We start from the raw sequence: 18346 nt of genomic DNA, 5'->3' as shown, positions 1-18346 counted from the left end.
GTCCAAGGGCATGAGATTGAACACATCTAAGTGTGGGGTTCTACAAATTGGCCACACCAACCCCATGCAGTGCTACAGGCTGGGGTCAGAGTGGCTGGAGAGCAGCCAGGCAGAAAGAGACCTGAGGGTGCTGGTTGATAGTAGGCTGAAGATGAGCCAGCAGTGTGCCCAGGTGGCCAGGAAGGCCAACGTCATCCTGGCCTGCATCAGAAATAGTGTGGCCAGCAGGAGCAGGGAAGTCATTGTGCCCCTGTGCTCAGCACTGGTTAGGCCACACCTTGAGTCCTGTGTCCAGTTCGGGGCCCCTCAGTTTAGGAAAGATATTGAGATGCTGGAATGAGTCCAGAGAAGGGCAGCAAAGCTGGTGGGAGGTCTGGAGCACAAGACTGGGGAGGGGTCTGGAGCACAGCCCTGTGAGAAGAGGCTGAGGGAGCTGGGAGTGTTTAGCCTGGAGAAGAGGAGGCTCAGGGGAGACCTTATTGCTGTCTACAACTACCTGAAGGGAGGCTGTAGCCTGGTGGGGGTTGGTCTCTTCTCCCAGGCAGCCAGCACCAGAGCAAGAGGACACAGTCTCAAGCTTGGCCAGGTGGGGTTTAGTCTGGATGTTAGGAGGAAATTCTTCACAGAAAGAGTGATTTGCCATTGAAATGGGCTGCCTGGGGAGGTGGTGGAGTCACCATCACTGGAAGTGAGGCACTTGGTGCCATGGTTTAGTTGGTTAGATGGTGTTGGGTGATAGGTTGAACTTGACGATCTCAAAGATCTTTTCCAACCTGATTAATTCTGTGTTCTGTAATAGCTGTTCATTGTGGGTTTTTTGTTTTGTTTTGTTTCCAGAACTTCTTTCGAATGGCATCTCTCTTAGAGAAAAAACAATGTTGTATATGTCACATTGTGGTGGTGGCACTGCTGCCTGGTTTTAGTGTGGCAGCTAATGTGATATGAGCCCTTAGCAGGCAATGAGCTGCAGTAGAAGGCGTTACAGAAATTTGTGAGGATTTGAAGTGTTTTCTTTTACATTTCATTAAGTTTGTACGTGTTCTCACTCCATGTCTGTTGTATCTCATGATAACATGAGTTTTCATGATAACAGCAGGCTTTTTCTTTTTTTTTATGCTAGGCTGGTACTGAATTTATTAGAGGCACAGCCTTTTTTTTCCTTCCAGTTTTCACTGAATACTGATTCATTCTGATTCACCTATCAATACTTGGCAGTAAGGAAACGTTTGCATTTTATGGACACTGCTTTGTGACATTTTCACCTACGCAAGAGGCAACGCGCAGGTGCAAGGTTTTTAACAGCGGAACCCTGTAGGTGCAATTCCTCTGTTGCCATCCTGCTACCTGAGTGAAACTTCCTGTAGTAAACATTAGATGAGCCTATTTCAGGCCATTTCTGTTGTATTTACCAAGCTAAGCTAATGTTCTCCTCTAAATATCAGTGTTGTCACAGCGACTGTTACACGTTTTGCTAAATCAGGTTTGATTTTTTCCAGTTGGTTTTAAATTATTCAGTACAGAAAATGATTCCCTTCAAATATGTTTTCCAAATGGTTCTCTTCAAACATGTTGGATTTTAATGAAGCAAAGAAAGAAAATGTATTAAAATATTAGGCCATGAAGTTACTTTTTTTTGGTTGCGGGGGGGAGGGGAGGGCGCTGGGTGGGTATAATCCACTCACAAAAGCACCAGACCTTGCTTTTTATTGCAAAGAAGCCTAATCTTGTGAGAGTGATGCTTGCCCTCTCCTAACATAAAGTTCATTTTAAATCAGGACTCCGTGGCAGAACAAAAATTACTTTTTAGGATGTAATGGGTGTAAGATAGGTGCACGGTGGGTCCACTATAGGAGGTTAAATCCCAGAGTGCAGGTTCCAAAACCTTCCCCAAGAAACCCAAAGACCTCCAGCTACTTAAACTTTCATAGCAGTACTTTTCTGCTCAATGTTTTTTTCTTTACTAGAGGTGCTGCTGCCTTGGGTAATATAAGATGCTGAGCATTTAAAACTGGGATACTACACCTGAATTAACAGATAATCTTGAAGAAAATATTTCTAATGGAGTTCTTTTTTTTCAACCATTCTCTTACTTTTACTTATTTTATGCAGTGATTGTGCCAGTGTGGCAGACATCAGACCTGTGTCCCTTCCTATATTTATTATCCTTAAAACTAGATTTTATGTTCCTGTATTTTGAATGCTTCTTCAGAAAAACAAACACACAAACAACAAACCCAGGAAATAACTCAAGAGTTTGATGAGAAAATATGTTAAAAAAACTAAAATGTAATGATTCCATGAAATTGGGACATCAGACTTTGTGCTTTTGATTTCCCTTTTTACTTAGCACAGGTTTTGAATTTGTAGTTCTTTTTCATCCAGCTACTGTAAAACTCACTCTCTCTTTGTGTGCATCTTAAAACTCAGGTAAATGTACCACGTATGGTTTGCAGTCTGTTGGTTGTTGTTCCTTTCCCCCTCCCCCCCATGCTTTTGCATGGATTACATGCAAGATTACATTGTGTTATATTAAATGTGTGGCTATTTTTTGGTATCCTGCCATCACTGTGGTGGGAATTGAGTGTATATCTGGTTAGATAAGGCAATCTTTTATGGAAGCCAAACCACACTGAAGGTATTTGAAATCATTATGTGATGAGTGAAAAAAATAAGAATAGAGATAATTACATGCTGATATCACATCTACTTCATGTACAGATCATATAAATTACTCTTCCAAATGCAGGAAATTGTGGTAGAGTGAATATAAGGGACTTCAATTTTAGGTAATAATAATAATAAAAATTGCATTCTTCTCAGGGTTTTTTTGGTGTTCAGTCCTCTAGCTGATCTAGGCACTTCTGCCTCTTATGAAATGAAAATAACTGTCCCAGACAATAAACGGCCTGCATGAAAATTGTGATAACTCCTCATGCAGCATTTGCCAGTTTGAAGTAAGGAATTATTTTCCTTGATTTTCCAGTGCTTCTTCTAAGGAGAGGTCTCATCCTTGAAGGAAACCAGCAGGCCTTATCAAAGCTTAAGATTACAGTGCTGATGACAGGAGAACATGGATATTATTTTTTTTTTCCTAATATAACTATGTGAATTTGAAGTGGATAACAGTATCTAGGATTTGAAAATTCCACTGATCTGTTGTATGAAACACATGCAGGTAGCTTAAACGTTTCCTAGAGACTATGTTTTTGTTTTTCAAAGAATTATACTGTAAAACTGCAAAAATAGTGTTTAAATGTCTTTTGTGCAGGTACTAGTTCAGAATTATGAACTTTTCTTTCCTTAAAACAAACCCAAATAGATAAAACCAACCCCAAAATAGCAATCCTCTTGTCCTTTTCACTGCTGCATTTCTTGGTAAAACTGAAAACGGGGACACAAAAGCTGGAGTTAATAGTGAGCAGTGGGTTGAGCAGGATGAACTGATACTGCTCTCCTAGCCAGGGAGTTAAGGGGAGAAACTTGTTTCTCTCTGAGACAACACTTTTGAGGGGTAAAAACCCCAAAGTCTCTCTTAAAGCGCACATGGAATAAGGACACAATGTCAAGGCTTAACATTTATTGTGCTTCTAGTGGCTTCAGGCCAATACACATTGGAAAAGAGAGATCCAAGGAGAAATAGCCCAGTGGGAATTGGAGTAGCTAGAATTGTGTTTTTTCTTTTCATCTGGGTGATGAAGAAAGGACAATGAAGCTGTTGAGGGGCTTGGAGAGCCTGTCTCATGAGGAGAGGCTGAGGAGGCTGATAGGAGACCTTACTGCTCTCTACAGTTACCTGAAAGGAGGTTGGAGTGAGGCCAGTGTTGGCCTCATCTCACAAGTAACTAATGACAGGATAAGAGGAAATGGCCTCAACTTGTTCCAGGGGAAGTTTAGGTTGGATATGAGGAAAAATTTCTTTGCTTCAAGAATGGTCAGGCATTGGAACAGGCTGCCCAGGCAGGTGGTGGAGTCACCATCCCTGGAGGTGTTCAAAAACTGAGTAAATGTAACAACTCTGGGACATGGTCTAGTGGTCATGGAGGTGTTGGGTAGAAGGTTAGACTTGATAATGTTGGAGGTCTCTTCCAACCTTAATGATTCTGTGGTTCCAGTAGGCAGTACTCCTTCCATCTTTTATATCAAACTCTGTGATGTAAATTCATCCCTTTGTGGAGTAGGTGCTGGGAGCGGCTTTCAAGGGTTTGTGTGAAGAGGTGAGATTAATGTGTTAATTCTGAAATTAAAACTTGATAGTTGAAAAGATACTTGGAATTAGGAAAGGGGAAGAAACAACTTAGAGAACAGATTTCAGGAAAAGGAAGAGGGAAGAAAAGTGTACACAATGTGAGAGACAGATCTGTGTAAATACATTAAAACACAGTAGGAAAAGACCCACTTTAGAAAAACAAGTACGAAAGAGGCAAATGTGATAATATAAAGCAGCAAGACTCACAAAAGCTTATTTAAAATAAACCAAATACATGTTATGAAGATATTTAAGGCAAAACAAAACAAAACAAAAAAGTGGCAATTTCCTGTAAGTACAATATGAAGTAAACACTGCGTAGGTTTTGTTGTTTTGTTAAAATAGGAACTTTTCTCCTGAAACTTTCTGCAGTGGGAAATGCTGATTTTTTTTTTTGACAGAAGCCGTCATCTGACATGTGAGAGACTGAAGTTACAGTCCCACTTCTGGGAAGGAGAGACTATTCCAGTTGTAATAGCTCTTCACTGAAGCTATTTCAATTTTTTTTTTAGAAATAAATACATGTAAATTATATATATATAAATAAATGCAAATTGCATAAAATAAGGTAAAATAGAAGAGGAATTTTAATCTGTCTCTTCTGTATTTTGTGTGCCTCATTCCCCACTCATACAGTCAGTCAGGCTCTTCTCAGATCATAGATTCATGGAATGGTTCAGGTTGGAAGGGACATTAAAGACCATCCAGTTCCAACCCCCTGTCGTAGGCAAGGACACCTCATCCAGCCTGGCCTTGAACACCTCCAGGTAGAGGACATCCATAACCTGCCTGGGCAACCTGTTCCAGTGTCTGCCCACCCTCACTCTCAAGAATTTCTTCCTCCTCTCCAGTCTCAATCTCCCCTCTCCCAGCTCAAAGCCATTGTCCCTTGTCCTGTCAATAGAAGCCCTTACCAAAAGTCCCTTCCTAGATTTCTTTTAGGTCCCCTTCAGATACTGGAAGGCTGCTCTGAGTCTCTCTGGAGCCTTCTCTTCTCCAGGCTGAACAGTCCTAACTCTCCCAGCCTGTCCCCACTGTGGAGTTTCTCCAGCCCTCTGACTATCTTTGTGGCCTCCTCCTCCTCCTCCAGCAGCTCCAGGTCCTTCTTACCAGTTTTCATTTAGTCAATGACCGAAGTAGTGCCGAGAGGAGACAGTCAAAGACCAAGGTCCATTCATTAGTTTGGTGACGAGACCATTTACCTTAAGTGTCGAGAATTTAGGATTTATGTTCCTGGTTTCATGTTCATGGGTTCCTTTGTTCTCTAGGATGACTTTGGTCACCACCCTCTTTAGAAGGAGGAGGTTATGAGAGGAGGTATGAATCTCTGGCTTGATGTTGAGTGATCACAACATGGATGGAGCAGGTCCTGAGGAGGGTCATGAAGCCAATCAGAGGGCTGGAGCACCTCACATACTGAGAAAGGCTGGGAGAGCTGGGGCTGTTCAGCTTGGAGAAGAGAAGGATTCAGGGAGACCTTAGAGCAACCTTCCAAATCCTGAAGGGGGCCTATGAGACATCGAGGAGAGGACTTCTGTCAAGGGCTTGTAGTGATAGGATGAGAGGGAATGGATCAAAGCTTGAGGAGGGAGGTTGAGACTGCAGCTTAGGAAGAAATTCTTGACAGTGAGGGTGGAGAGACACTGGAGCACGTTACCCAGACAGGTTGTGGATGCCCCCTCCCTGGATGTCTCATGGACTTGATGTCTCAAGCATATCTTGCAGAAAGATGTTAAACTGCTTCATTTATTTATTAATTGCCAGTGATAGTGTCAGAGTTTGCAATATTCTTACCTAGTATTCATACATTTTAATATATGTATATTTATACATATATATATTTACTTTATATATGTATTTACTCTATGTGTGTGTATACACACACACACACACACATATTTATCTAACAATCATGATCTTGTTTGGACATGCTAATACTTTACCAGAAGTAAAATTTCACTGAAATGGACAATAATAGGCTATATTGTTTTATTTGACATATTAATTTTCTGACTCTCATAATCTTATTTGCTTTTATTCATTCTGTGGAACCATAGAACTAACAACATTGCTTGTAAAGTACATCTCAGTAGGGAAAACTTATTTAGAGCTGTTTCTTTTGTGAGGATGACAGGAAGAAAACTTAAGCTGCACAAGGCTTGTTTGAGATCTTCATAAAAACATAAAGACAAATGTCAATGTATTTGAAGATAATTTGTTGCACGTATTTGTCATAGAACAGAGCATTCTCTGGAAAGAAAGTTTAAGAAGCTATATATTTAATTTCTTCTAAAGCATTTTTTATGGGGAGTGGATAATCTCTCAATTGCTGATTTGAAATACTGATCACCAAGCAGTTAAAAGAAGCTGCACCGTTGGTTGAAAGCCATATTAATTGATCAAGTAATAAATGTTAATGCATCATCAGCTGTATAGGAGTTAATAATTACTGAGTCAGAAATGCAAGAAAAGGTTAAAAGCTTAGGCTAATACTGAACTGACAGGGTATATAAGCCCACACCAGCCCCCATGCCAGCAAAGGAAAACAATGAGATGACAGCTCTAGTGTTTGGAGAGAGCTTGCTAACGACAGCTTATTCCTTTATGATTTCAACTCTTGACAGAAGACAGGTCTGCTTGTTGCATCATGGCAGATGTATCATTACCTTCTGGCCCTGTCATGACTGAACTGGGAGGGGGGGAAAAAAAAACCCACAACAAAAAGACAACCCAAACAAAAACCAAACCCACTCACAGTTCTGAAAATCCAATTATATTTCAGAATTTAGCACACCCTGTTCCAAGATGCCTGTTACGTGTCGTTGTATTAATTGTGTCTGGTACATTCTTTAAGAGTTGTTCTGTGCTACATTAATTTGATCATGTAAAGATACTTACAGATTGCTTTGTCTTCCTGCCTGTCATATTTTGGAGCCCCCCAGCGCCTCCTGGTAGTGTACTCTTACTTTGTCGCTGACCTAAGAAAAATGACTGTTGAAGACAGTTGGATAAAAACAGCTTGAAAATGCCTTTTTTTTTTCCCTTTCTGTCCCTCCAAACCATCTGAGCATTCTTTTCACTGTCTAGAGAATGGGGTTAAGAGCACACAGTGAATATTTAAAATAATCACCATCATTTTAGAAACAAAGTTTAATAAAAATGGCCTTTTTTTAAATGCATATTAAGATTCTTCTTTTTTTTTTTCTCCCCCTCCCCTCTTCAACTTGTTGGATACCTAACAGTGACTCTGGAGACTTAGGAAAGAGTAAGAGGGGGGTGTGGATTTTTGAAAGTATGTCAAAAGCCTTGGGGTTTGGGTATGATCAGAATTTCAATAGAGGTTGAGATGAGTTTAAATGCATAGAAGGCGAACATAAAAATCTTGTTTAATTTCTGTCATGTTGTTCTTTTTTTAGTCACTCTGATGTCTTTTTCAAATCTGCTTTTCTCTCAAGCTTTGTGGTACTATATCCAAGATCTGTTTTTTTTTGGTGTTTTTTTTTTTTTCCTCCCCTCTTTGTATTTCGTTTTAACTGCTGATCCCTTTTCTATGGTGCTTCTGCCTTTAATATCAGCTGAAGCAGTCTGAATTGCTGAATCAAAGCCGTTTCGGGAGAGAGACAGTGTTTAAGATTGTGCAGGGTGAGATTCTCTGGGTAGAAGGTAACACTTCCTGCAGTTTTAATCAATGCACTTGACACTTTCAAAGGCAGGAGAAGCCATGACTTGCTCAGGGGTTAAACTTTTAAAATAACTTCCCTTGGGAAAAATGCCATCAATAAAATGGAATAATTAGTTGAAGATTCTTGAGTGGGTTTGAAAAGAAAAGATTAGAGATAGATCAGGTTTGCACTTCTATTGTATTTTCCCTCCCTTTTTGTTTTTTTAAACTGTGAGCTTTTGTTTAAGTGTGTGCAGTGTTACAGAACCAGTCTGCTTCAAAAAAAATGTCATCTACTTAAGGCAATGTGTTAATTTCATCCTAATCACTGTGAGAATGGAGATTCAATCCTACATAAAAATGTAACTCCAGATTGGCCTAGCTTTCTCTTTTCCTTCACTTACCCTGCAAATAGTCATTTTAACTAACAGAAAACATTTGCAACTTTGAGCCTTAATAAATAAGCTTAAACATGATATACATTAGCTAATTAAAAAAAACCCCAAAACCACCCACAATAATCAGATCTGAATGGCATTAATTCAAGATACAGTGCATAGGGTCATTGATTTCTATAGAGATGAACAGTTCTACTGTGAAATTAATTATGCAAAGTGAGATGAATTTATGTTACACAATCTTAGGGTTTGTTAGAAATTTATTGGTTTTCTGACTTCTTGGGGGTTTTTGTAGGGGTTTTTTTTGTATCCTGATTTTCATTAAAGCAGCTATTTTGAAAGGCAAAATGGTGCTTTCAGTACACAGTGTAGTATATGTGTACTGTACAAAGTATTGATAAATAATGCATGAATGGCCATGGAATAAAATATTCCTAGCCTTTGTTAATTATTTACTTAATTGCACTTTCTTAAAGGAAATTAAAACCACTGACAGCACTCTGGACACGGCAACTGAACAGGACTTTAGCAAGCACATAATCGAGGTTTTTCACAAGGACAGCATTGTATTTTCTAATGGGTTATATCAGAATGAGATCTGTAATCACCCAAAGAGAGGAGTTTATTTGGCAAGGAGTATTCTGTTTGCGGAGCTGTAACTAAACTTTGATCAAGAAACTTACCAACTTATCTCAGTTCAGCAGCATACTTCCATTCCTGTGTGAAGAAGTTTTGAGGATCTGCTTGTGAGAAGTTCACAGAATCATGGAAACATTCAGGTTGGAAAAGACCCTCAGGATCACCAAGTCCAAGCATTGACCCTACTCTGCAAGGTTCACCCCTAAACCATATCCCCAAGAACCACATCCAAACCACCTTTAAATACATCCAGAGTTGGTGACTCCACCACCTCCCTGGGCAGCACATTCCAGTGCCTGACCACTCTTGCTGGGAAAAAATGTTTCCAAATGTCCAGTCTAAACCTGCTCAGTCATAGCTTGAGGCCATTCCCTCCTGTTCTATCACTAATTACCTGTGAGAAGAGACCAGCACCAGCCTCTCTACAATGTCCTTTCAGGCAGTTGCAGAGAGCAATGAGGTCTGCCCTCAGCCTCCTCTTTTCCAAACTAAACAACACCAGCTCCCTCAGTTGCTCTTCGTAAGATTTATTCTCCAAGTTGTGGGACTGTGGCCTTTTAATTGCTCAGGAATAGTGATGAAGCTCTTTCTGTTGTGGCATGTAGATTCATAGAATGGTTTGAGTTGCAATGGATCTTAAAGGTCATCCACTTCCAACCTGCTGTCATGGGCAGGGAAGCCTCGCACTAGCCCAGGTTGCTGAGGGCCTCATCCAACCTGGCCTTGAACACCTCCAGGGAGGGGACATCTACAACCTGCCTGGGCAATGTGTTCCAGTGTCTCCCCACCCTCACTCTCAAGAATTTCTTCCTAATCTCCAGTCTCAATCTCCCCTCTTCCAGCTCAAAGCTATTGTCCCTTGTCCTGTCACTGCAAGCCCTTACCAAAAGTCCCTTCCCAGGTTTCTTGTACATCCCCTTCAGTTACTGGAAGACTGCTTTAAGGCTTTCCAGATGTTCAGTATACTGTTTATTTTAATTTTCTGTGGCAGTTGTAAGAGAGATGGGTAAATACATTCTGGAATGATAGTGCTTGGAAGCAGAGTAGTCATTGTGGCTTGGCTTTTATCCTGTACAGGTCACCTTATGAGAATCCTGTTTAGAAGAAAACAAAGTTGTAATCCAGTATTGGTTTAGGGTTTGTGGATGTGTCTTAACTTTGTGATTTTTTATATCTGACAGCAGTACATAGGACTAGCTTCTTACTCAATTGATTTGCTGTAGAGCAGTGTTATCTCAAGTTTCAAGATGGGATGTCAGAGCCCCATCTCACACAACCCCACCAGTGCCTTCACAGGATGATACAATTTAGGATGGGAACTTCAGTGGTTTGGTTGGTTTTGTGCATAGTAAACTGTGCTTATAAGTATGGTTCTCTGATCATAGAAGGAAGGTTTTAAAATAAACTCCGTAATTCCATTTTTCTGTTGATCTTGTCAGTGATTGTATTTATGCTTTCTAAGAGTATGTAGTATGCTCTGTAGTATGCTGCCAAATCTTTTCAGTTCCTTGTGAACTATGATTTTAGCAGGGGTAATCTTAACTTGCTTTCATGGAGGTTGAGTTGACATGTTCATTAGCTGATGTTATTAATCTTAAAAATCAGTACCTTCATTTTGCTGTGGCAAAAAAAAATCAGCACTGAACACCTTTATTCTGTTCATCCAAGAGTATATTAATTCAGGAGTGAGAAATATGCACCTGTATTTTTTTATATCTTGTAAAAGAATTGACTCACTAACATTTACAAGTGTTTAATGTCTACTTTAAAATATTTAAATAGGTTTTTGATGCCTGCTTTAAAATATTATCTTTTGATGCTTATTTAAAAATAAAATAAGTTGTCTTTTGATGGAAGAAAAGAAATATTTAAGAAATATTTTAAAATATTGGAATTGTCTTTTGTATTATTTATTAGGTGTAGAGATGATTAAGCTCTCACCTAACTAACCTTAATGTGTCATAAGGATCAGTGCTGGGCCCCATGCTCTTTAACATCTTTATTGATGATCTGGATGAGGGCATTGAGTCCATCCTCAGTAAATTTGTGGATGACACCAAGCTGGGGGCAGGAGTTGATCTGCTGGAGGGTAGAGAGGCTTTGCAGAGGGACCTCGACAGGCTGGACAGATGGGCAGAGTCCAAGGGCATGAGATTGAACACATCCAAGTGCCAGGTTCTGCACATTGGCCACAACAACCCCATGCAGAGCTACAGGCTGGGGTCAGAGTGGCTGGAGAGCAGCCAGGCAGAGAGGGACCTGGGGGTGCTGGTTGATGGTAACTGAACATGAGCCTGCAGTGTGCCCAGGTGGCCAAGAGGGCCAATGGCATCCTGGCCTGCATCAGGAACAGGAGCAGGGAGGTCATTCTGCCCCTGTACACTGCACTGGCTAGGCCACACCTTGAGTCCTGTGCCCAGTTCTGGGCCCCTCAGTTTAGGAAGGATGTTGACTTGCTGGAGCATGTCCAGAGAAGGGCAACCAAGTTGTTGAGGGGCTTGCAACACAAGCCCAGTGAGGAGAGACTGAGGGAGCTGGGGTTGCTTAGCCTGGAGAAGAGGAGCCTCAGGGGTTCTTGCTCTCTACAACTACCTGAAGGGAGTTTGTAGTGAGGCGGAGGTTGGTCTCTTCTCTCAGGCAACCAGCACCAGAACAAGAGGATACAGTCTCCAGCTGCACCAGGGGAGGTTTAGGCTGGATGTTAGGAAGAAGTTCTACACAGAGAGAGTGATTGCCCATTGGAATGGGCTGCCTGTGGAGGTGGTGGAGTCACCATCACTGGAGGTGTTCAGGAGGAGACTTGATGGGGTGCTTGGTTGCATGGTCTAGTTGATTAGGTGGTTTTGGATTGGTTGATAGGTTGGATGTAGTGATCTTGACGGTTTCTTCCAACCTGGTCTATTCTGTTCTATTCTATAATGTGTAAATTGTATTCTTTATGATATACATAAGATAGAAGCACCATAACCTGTGTGTCAGTATAGGCATGATATATGTATATATATTTAATATTACACTAAATTGCCAATACCCTGTTGATTTTTCAAATGAATCATTACTTAAAAGACTTACCAATTCAACGGGGAGATGAACACTTCCTTATTCATACCGTGAAATGAATAATTGAATAAAATTATCTTTTGGCTTACCATGCATTGAGCTGGAAAACGCTAGCTTTAATGCATAGAAACTCTCAAACAAAAATTGAATGTGCTTCATCCTTAAACAGGTTAGGGCTGTTCTGACAGTGCACATTGCTGCTTCAGGTAGTAAAGGAAACAGATGCAACAAGACTTTGTGATGCAAATCCGCTCAGGTTTGTAATCGTGAAAATACACTGATCTTTTGAGCGATATGTGTCACTTCTGATCAAAAAACTCCAAAAAGTTTAATAGTTCTGCCAGAACAAACTCAAACTGTGGCTAATTGTCTTTTTTGTTTGGTTGGTTTTTTTTTCCTTCCCCTGAAATTAACAAATTACAACATCAAAAAAAATAAATCTGAGAGTGAGGTATGTAGTAGGTCATTTGCTGCTGCAGGCGTTTTCTCTCCCTTCAGGATGTGCTTGTTTAGTTTCTCTCACTTTCTGCCTGTGGCAGTGTGTGGTGAAATTCAGACATGTTCTTCCCCTCCAAGGAGTCTCTAGGGTGGTGGATAACTTATACAAAATTAATAAATGGTGTTGCCTTTTTTTTTTTTGTTTTTTTTTTTTTTCTTTTTCCTTTCTGTTACTACCCATCCCAGGCTCCCTATGCAGTTAAACTTGAGTTGCATAGGATATGTTTATTGAAGGAAAAATATGTATACTAAAAATATATATACACCACATGGAATTAAGCGGTGAAAGTACGCTTAGCAGGGTGAAATATCTCACTAGGAAAGTGTAATTATTCCATTTTCAGCTATTTCTTTAGGGAGGGGGGAAAAAATCAAAACAGTGAAAATCCCTTATATGATGATGATTTTTCAACTTAGAAAATATTATTTTTAATGTGTCAAATCAAAGTGGTTTTTATACTTCCATTAATCTTGAGCTTATTCATTTAGTTTCCACTCCTCTGTGTGCTGATTAACTTTATTTTTAAACTCGAAGAGTAAACCTGTTTTGTTTGTTTGTTTGTTTTTGAGTCTTTGCAGTTGGATGATTATTTTTGAGAAAGTCCAGGTGTACCATCTTGCTTATTCACAACCATTTGTTGTACCATATTGCAGTGCTAATCCTCCTAGGAGAGGGAGAAATTGGCTCAGATAGCTTAACCTGTTACACGTTGTGTGATACACACTGCCTCCATCTCTATTATGCCAAAGGCAGTGAGACTTCACATTGCTTTGGAGGGTAGAACAGATAATCAAGCTTGGGTGTAAATAACTGCTGATACATGAGGGAAAACAACTTCATCTTAGTTTCTTCCCCCCCCCCCCCTTTTTTTTTTTTATAGTGATTAACTTTAATTGCTCTTTTAGCTGTGAAAGACAGAGTTGTACTTAACAGTGCTGTGGTTTTAGACTGGTGCTTGCTTCTGATGAATAAAAATCCTTTAAAATGTGAAGGCATTAGATATAATTTATTAAGTGTAATTTATGTAATTTATGGCACATAATTTAGTATAGTCCTTTAAAATGTATTCTATAGAGTTTATTAAATATATTCTATTAACTTTTGGAATTTAAATAGTATCATTTGTTACAATTTATTATTGATCAACTTTGTTTTCTAGGAGTTACTCACTGCCATTTTAAGTTTTCTGTGAGATCATATGTACTTAGCTAATAAGTAAATATTCTCTCTACTCTCCAAATTACTTAAAAAACACAGGCAGAAAATGCTGAGGGTGCTTCAGTGCACAGGTGATTGAGTTTGTGCTGACCCTTGATGTCTGAGCCTGTGTTTTGAATCCCAACTCTTCCTCCAGCATTGGGAGTAATATGATTGAGTCCTCTGGAATCACTTCCTGAATGCTGATAGCAGGAGGCTTTCCCATGAAATGCAGAAGCTACTCATGTGGAATATGCACCTTCCACATCACGCATGGTTGAGATCGGCTACAGGATTTTCAAGTCTTGACAGCCCTGGTTCGTGAACAGTGATATTTAGACTGAATTTAGGACTGTCTGAATGCTGGTATTCAACTGATAGCAGCTGATGATAAAAACAAGTGATTCTGGGATTCCTTTTTAATGACACAAGGTTGTTATTATCCAACAGTTACTACTAACAACTGATTAAAATATTTATTAATTAGTAACATTTACTGGCCTTGATTATATAAGCAGTGTCAGAAGAGTGTCATTAATTCGATCGTTTTATTGATGTTGGCATTCCTCATATTTTGTTCTTTATTTTCACCATGCTTGTTCAATACTTATCTTTTGGGGGGCCTTATGTTGAAACAGAACCCACCTTAAAATGCCAACATCCAGCAATTTTTTGATTCACGTTAATTTCCACTGTCCCATACCTTATGTTCATCCTTTCTACCTATGGCATCCTGTGAGGTTTTATGTACATTTAATTTTCATTTTTTTAGTGCAGTTTCGTGCAGGTATGAGGACAGCAGAGTAGAATGAGTTGTAAATAAAAACTATATGCAAGAATATGACTGAAATGTTCAAATTTCTCCCTTCCCAGATTAAAAAAAACCAACAACACATTTAATATTTTTCTCATGGAAATGAAGGTCTCACTTCTAGCCTTACTTGCATGAAATTTTCTGGGGGGAGTTTAAGTAGGATTTGACAAGAGCTCCAATATAAAATGATCTTTAAGCACCAAAGACAACAAAAATGAGTATTTGTTACTTTGACTTCTTACCAATTAATTTTTAATTAATATTTTGGGAATATGTTTCATGTCTCTTCAGTCCTTGTGTCAAGAGGTTAATTGAGAGCTTACCCAAAAAGTAGACATTTTATTTTAACCTTGTTTCTGCTTCTTCAGGGTGGCAGTTTCATGGTGTGATTGTTTTACATTTACAGCTAGGCAAGCACTTATAGCCATATTTTTCCTCTAGTTTCTCAGGTTAAAACTATTGCTTTCTAAACTGTCTCAGGGTGTACATATGCAAGGATATAGAGGAGCATGTAAAGTCAGACAGATGCATTTTAACTGTCTGGATGGGTACAAATTTGCAAATGTTAATATAAGATGTGTGGCATTCTGGGAAAGTCATAATTAATTTCTTATGTCTTACGGGTTTGGAAATTGCATGTGGCTTTCCTTCTTTTTCTCTGGGGAATGCTGATTATATTTTACAGCACTGAAAAAGTTTCAGACTTAAGCCCAAGTGCTTGGGTTCTGCACCCATATCACAACAGCTCCACAAATACTCCAGGCTTGGGGCAGAGTGACTAGAAGCTGCACAGCAGAAAATGACTTGGGGGTGTTGGTTGACAGCAGCTGAACATGAGCCAGCAGTGTGCCCAGATAGCCAAGAAGGCCACCAACGTCCTGGTCTGGATCAGCAATGGTGTGGCCAGCAGGAGTAGGGCAATGATTGTCCCCCAGATACTCTGCACTGGTGAATCAACACCTTGAGTTACGGCTTCAGGTTTGGGCCTCTCACTCTCTCCAGAGGAGGACAATGAAGCTGGGAAAGGGTCTGGAGAACAGGGCTGGTGAGGAACAGTTGAGGAAACTGAGGGTGTTTAGTGTGGAGAAGAGGAGGATGAGGGTAGACCTCGTTGCTCTCTGCAGCTTACTAAGAGGAGCTTGGATCCATGTTGGGGTTGGCCTCTTCTCTCAAGGAGCAAGTGGTAGGACAAAAGTTAAATGGCCTCAAGTTGCACACCAGGGGAGGTTTAGGTTGAAGAGGAGGAACAATTTCCTCCCTAAAAGGGTTGTCAAAGTCTGGAACAGGTTGCCCACGAAATGGTGGTGTTTCCATCCCTGGAGGCATTTAAAAGGCCTGGAGATGTGGTGCTGCCAGATATGGTTTATCAGTGGTCTTGGTAGTGTTGAGTTAATGCTTGGATTCTTTGGTCTTAAAGGTATTTCACAGCCTTAATCTATTCTTTGATTCAGCTTACTAGTTCCTCTGAATCCAGTGATTTATGATACATTGAAAAAGGAGTCATATTGACTGTTCCACAAAGACAGTAGTAGTTGCCATACAGGTTGACTTGCAGCATGCTTGAGTTTGCTGTTGTATATTTGTTTTTCTGCTGGAGATCCTTATTAAAAGACTTTTAAAGTAAGGAACTCATTAGATACAGGTGATAATTCTTCCCCCCCAAAAAACAAATTAGTAAGAATGACAGTTGACATAGTCTTACCAAAGCTATACAGAACCTGGAGAAATATCCTTGCTGCACCATGTGTTTAGGGAAATGAAATCAGTCTGCTGCTCCTATATAACAGTACTCAGTGTCAAAAATATGAGGTACTTACTGTGGTGACATTCAGCATCTATATTTGTGGAGAATGCTACTTGTCAGTCTGTGAGGTTTCAGTGCAGCATGTCCACATTAAAAAAAAAACAGAATTTAAAGAGAAGACAGCAATTACCAATTTTATACATGTCATGGCTTTCTTTTATGTTCTGAGGTAGGGTCAGAAGACATTTGTGCAGGTGGTGGTGTTGTAATGTACTTTGTTTTGGTTTTTTTGTATGAAGTTGCTGTAGAGGTACAGCTGTAAATGCTGGGTTTAGGAGTGGATCTATGTTTAATTCTGTTTTAAGGTAACCTGGTGCTTGCTTATATTGGGAACAGTTTCTTTCCTACAAGAGTGGTCAGGCATTGGAACAGGCTGCCCAGGGAGGTGGTGGATTCACCATCCCTGGAGGTGTTCAGGAAACTCATGGACGTGGCACTTTGGGCTGTGGTTTAATGGCCATGGTGGTGTTGGGTGGGATTCAGTGATCTTAGAGGGCTTTTCCAGCTACAACAATTCTATGATCCAAAAAGCTGTGCAAACTGTCAGCCCTGGGGAGTGGATGGATTCCTGCCAAATGATATGTCCCTGTTATTCCCTAAACCCCTGGCATTTACAGCACTCCAAACCTCCTCTGCACCATCTTACCAGGAAGGGTTTCTTTAGCCTTTTTCCAGACAAATAGTACAGATTAATCACTTTTCTGCTTAGCTTTCTCCTTCTGGAGTAATACAAGTTTAAACTTCAGGAAGGGTGCTATTTTAATCCAGTCCAGCAACAGACTTAATAAGAAGTTTTTCTTTCTGTTCCTTGTTTTCATACTGGGAGTAGAAGCCTCCAAACAAAGAGGCTCCACTAGATTGGCTGCAAAAGATTTTGACATGTAAAAACTTGTTTACATTTGGGGCTGGAGGTTTTTAAAGTTTGGGAATATTCTTTTTTGGGTTTTCTTACCCTCTGATGATGTCTTGCAGCACTTGTCACCCTGGCCTTATGGATGGGGAGGGACATGACCCTGCAGATCAGTGCATGCATGGAATCTGATACAGTTCTGATAAAACCTTGTTGTGTATTTTGTACAAGATGGGGTGTTTTGTTATTTAAAAGTAACTCCATCTGATGTATCTGTTAATATTGTGCTTATGATCAGTTCAATGAATGTTCAGGTAGCAAAATAAATCATTACAGGTTAGGAAGAATCTTCTGTACTCAGATTGTTTCATTCTGTCCTAGAATATTCTACCACATTTTGTGTCTATGTCTTTACTGATATTATTAAGTAAATAGTGTGGTCCATCTTCTAACTAATTTTGTGTACAATAGAAGTTTGCTGTGTGATTTGTAAGATAGGATCTGTTTTTCCTGGAGCAAGAAGTTCTTTACCTTCATAGAGTAAGCAGTACAGTGTTTATCCATGTTCTGAAATGTTAATGAAACAGTACCAGTACTTTGAAGTAAATGTGTATGGATATTGTTGTCCTCACACTAATTTGGTGATTAACAGTTCAAGTTGGTGTCATAGATTCATAGAATCATAAAGTGGTTGACGTTGGAAGACACCTTAAAGATCATCTAGTTCCAAACCCTCTGCCATGGGCAGGGGCACCTTCCATCAGCCCAGGTTGCTCAAGGCTGTCAAGAATTTCTTCCTCTCCACTCTCAATCTCCCCTCTCTCAGCTCAAAGCCATTGTCCCTCATCCTGGCACTCCCAGCCCTTGTCCCAAGTCCCTCCCCAGCTCTCCTGGAGCCCCTTCAGGTACTGGAAGGCTGCTCTAAGGTCTTCCTGGAGCCTTCTTTTCTTCCGGATAAACAGCCCAAACTCTGTCAGCCCATCCCCACAGCAGAGGCTCTCCAGCTCTCTGGTCACCTGGGTGGCCTCCTCTGGACCCTCTCTAGCAGCTCCAGGTTCTTCTTGTGCTGGGGGCCCCAGAGATGGACGCAGTGCTGCAGGTGGAGTCTGAGCAGAGCAGAGGGGCAGAATGCCCTCCCTGTGCTGCTGCTCTCCTGCTCTGGATGCAGCTCAGTACAC

The 18346-nt window shown here is 40.4% G+C and overlaps 1 protein-coding gene across 1 annotated transcript in view; it reads left to right on the top strand.

Moving 5' to 3' along the window:
- FAM172A (family with sequence similarity 172 member A) overlaps window positions 1–18346 on the top strand; it is a 385390-nt gene that overhangs the window by 83065 nt on the left and 283979 nt on the right. The window lies entirely within an intron of this gene.

Source organism: Dryobates pubescens, chromosome Z (assembly GCF_014839835.1).
Source record: "Dryobates pubescens isolate bDryPub1 chromosome Z, bDryPub1.pri, whole genome shotgun sequence".
Lineage (NCBI taxonomy): Eukaryota > Metazoa > Chordata > Aves > Piciformes > Picidae > Dryobates > Dryobates pubescens.
This window is presented reverse-complemented; position numbering and strand designations above follow the sequence as displayed.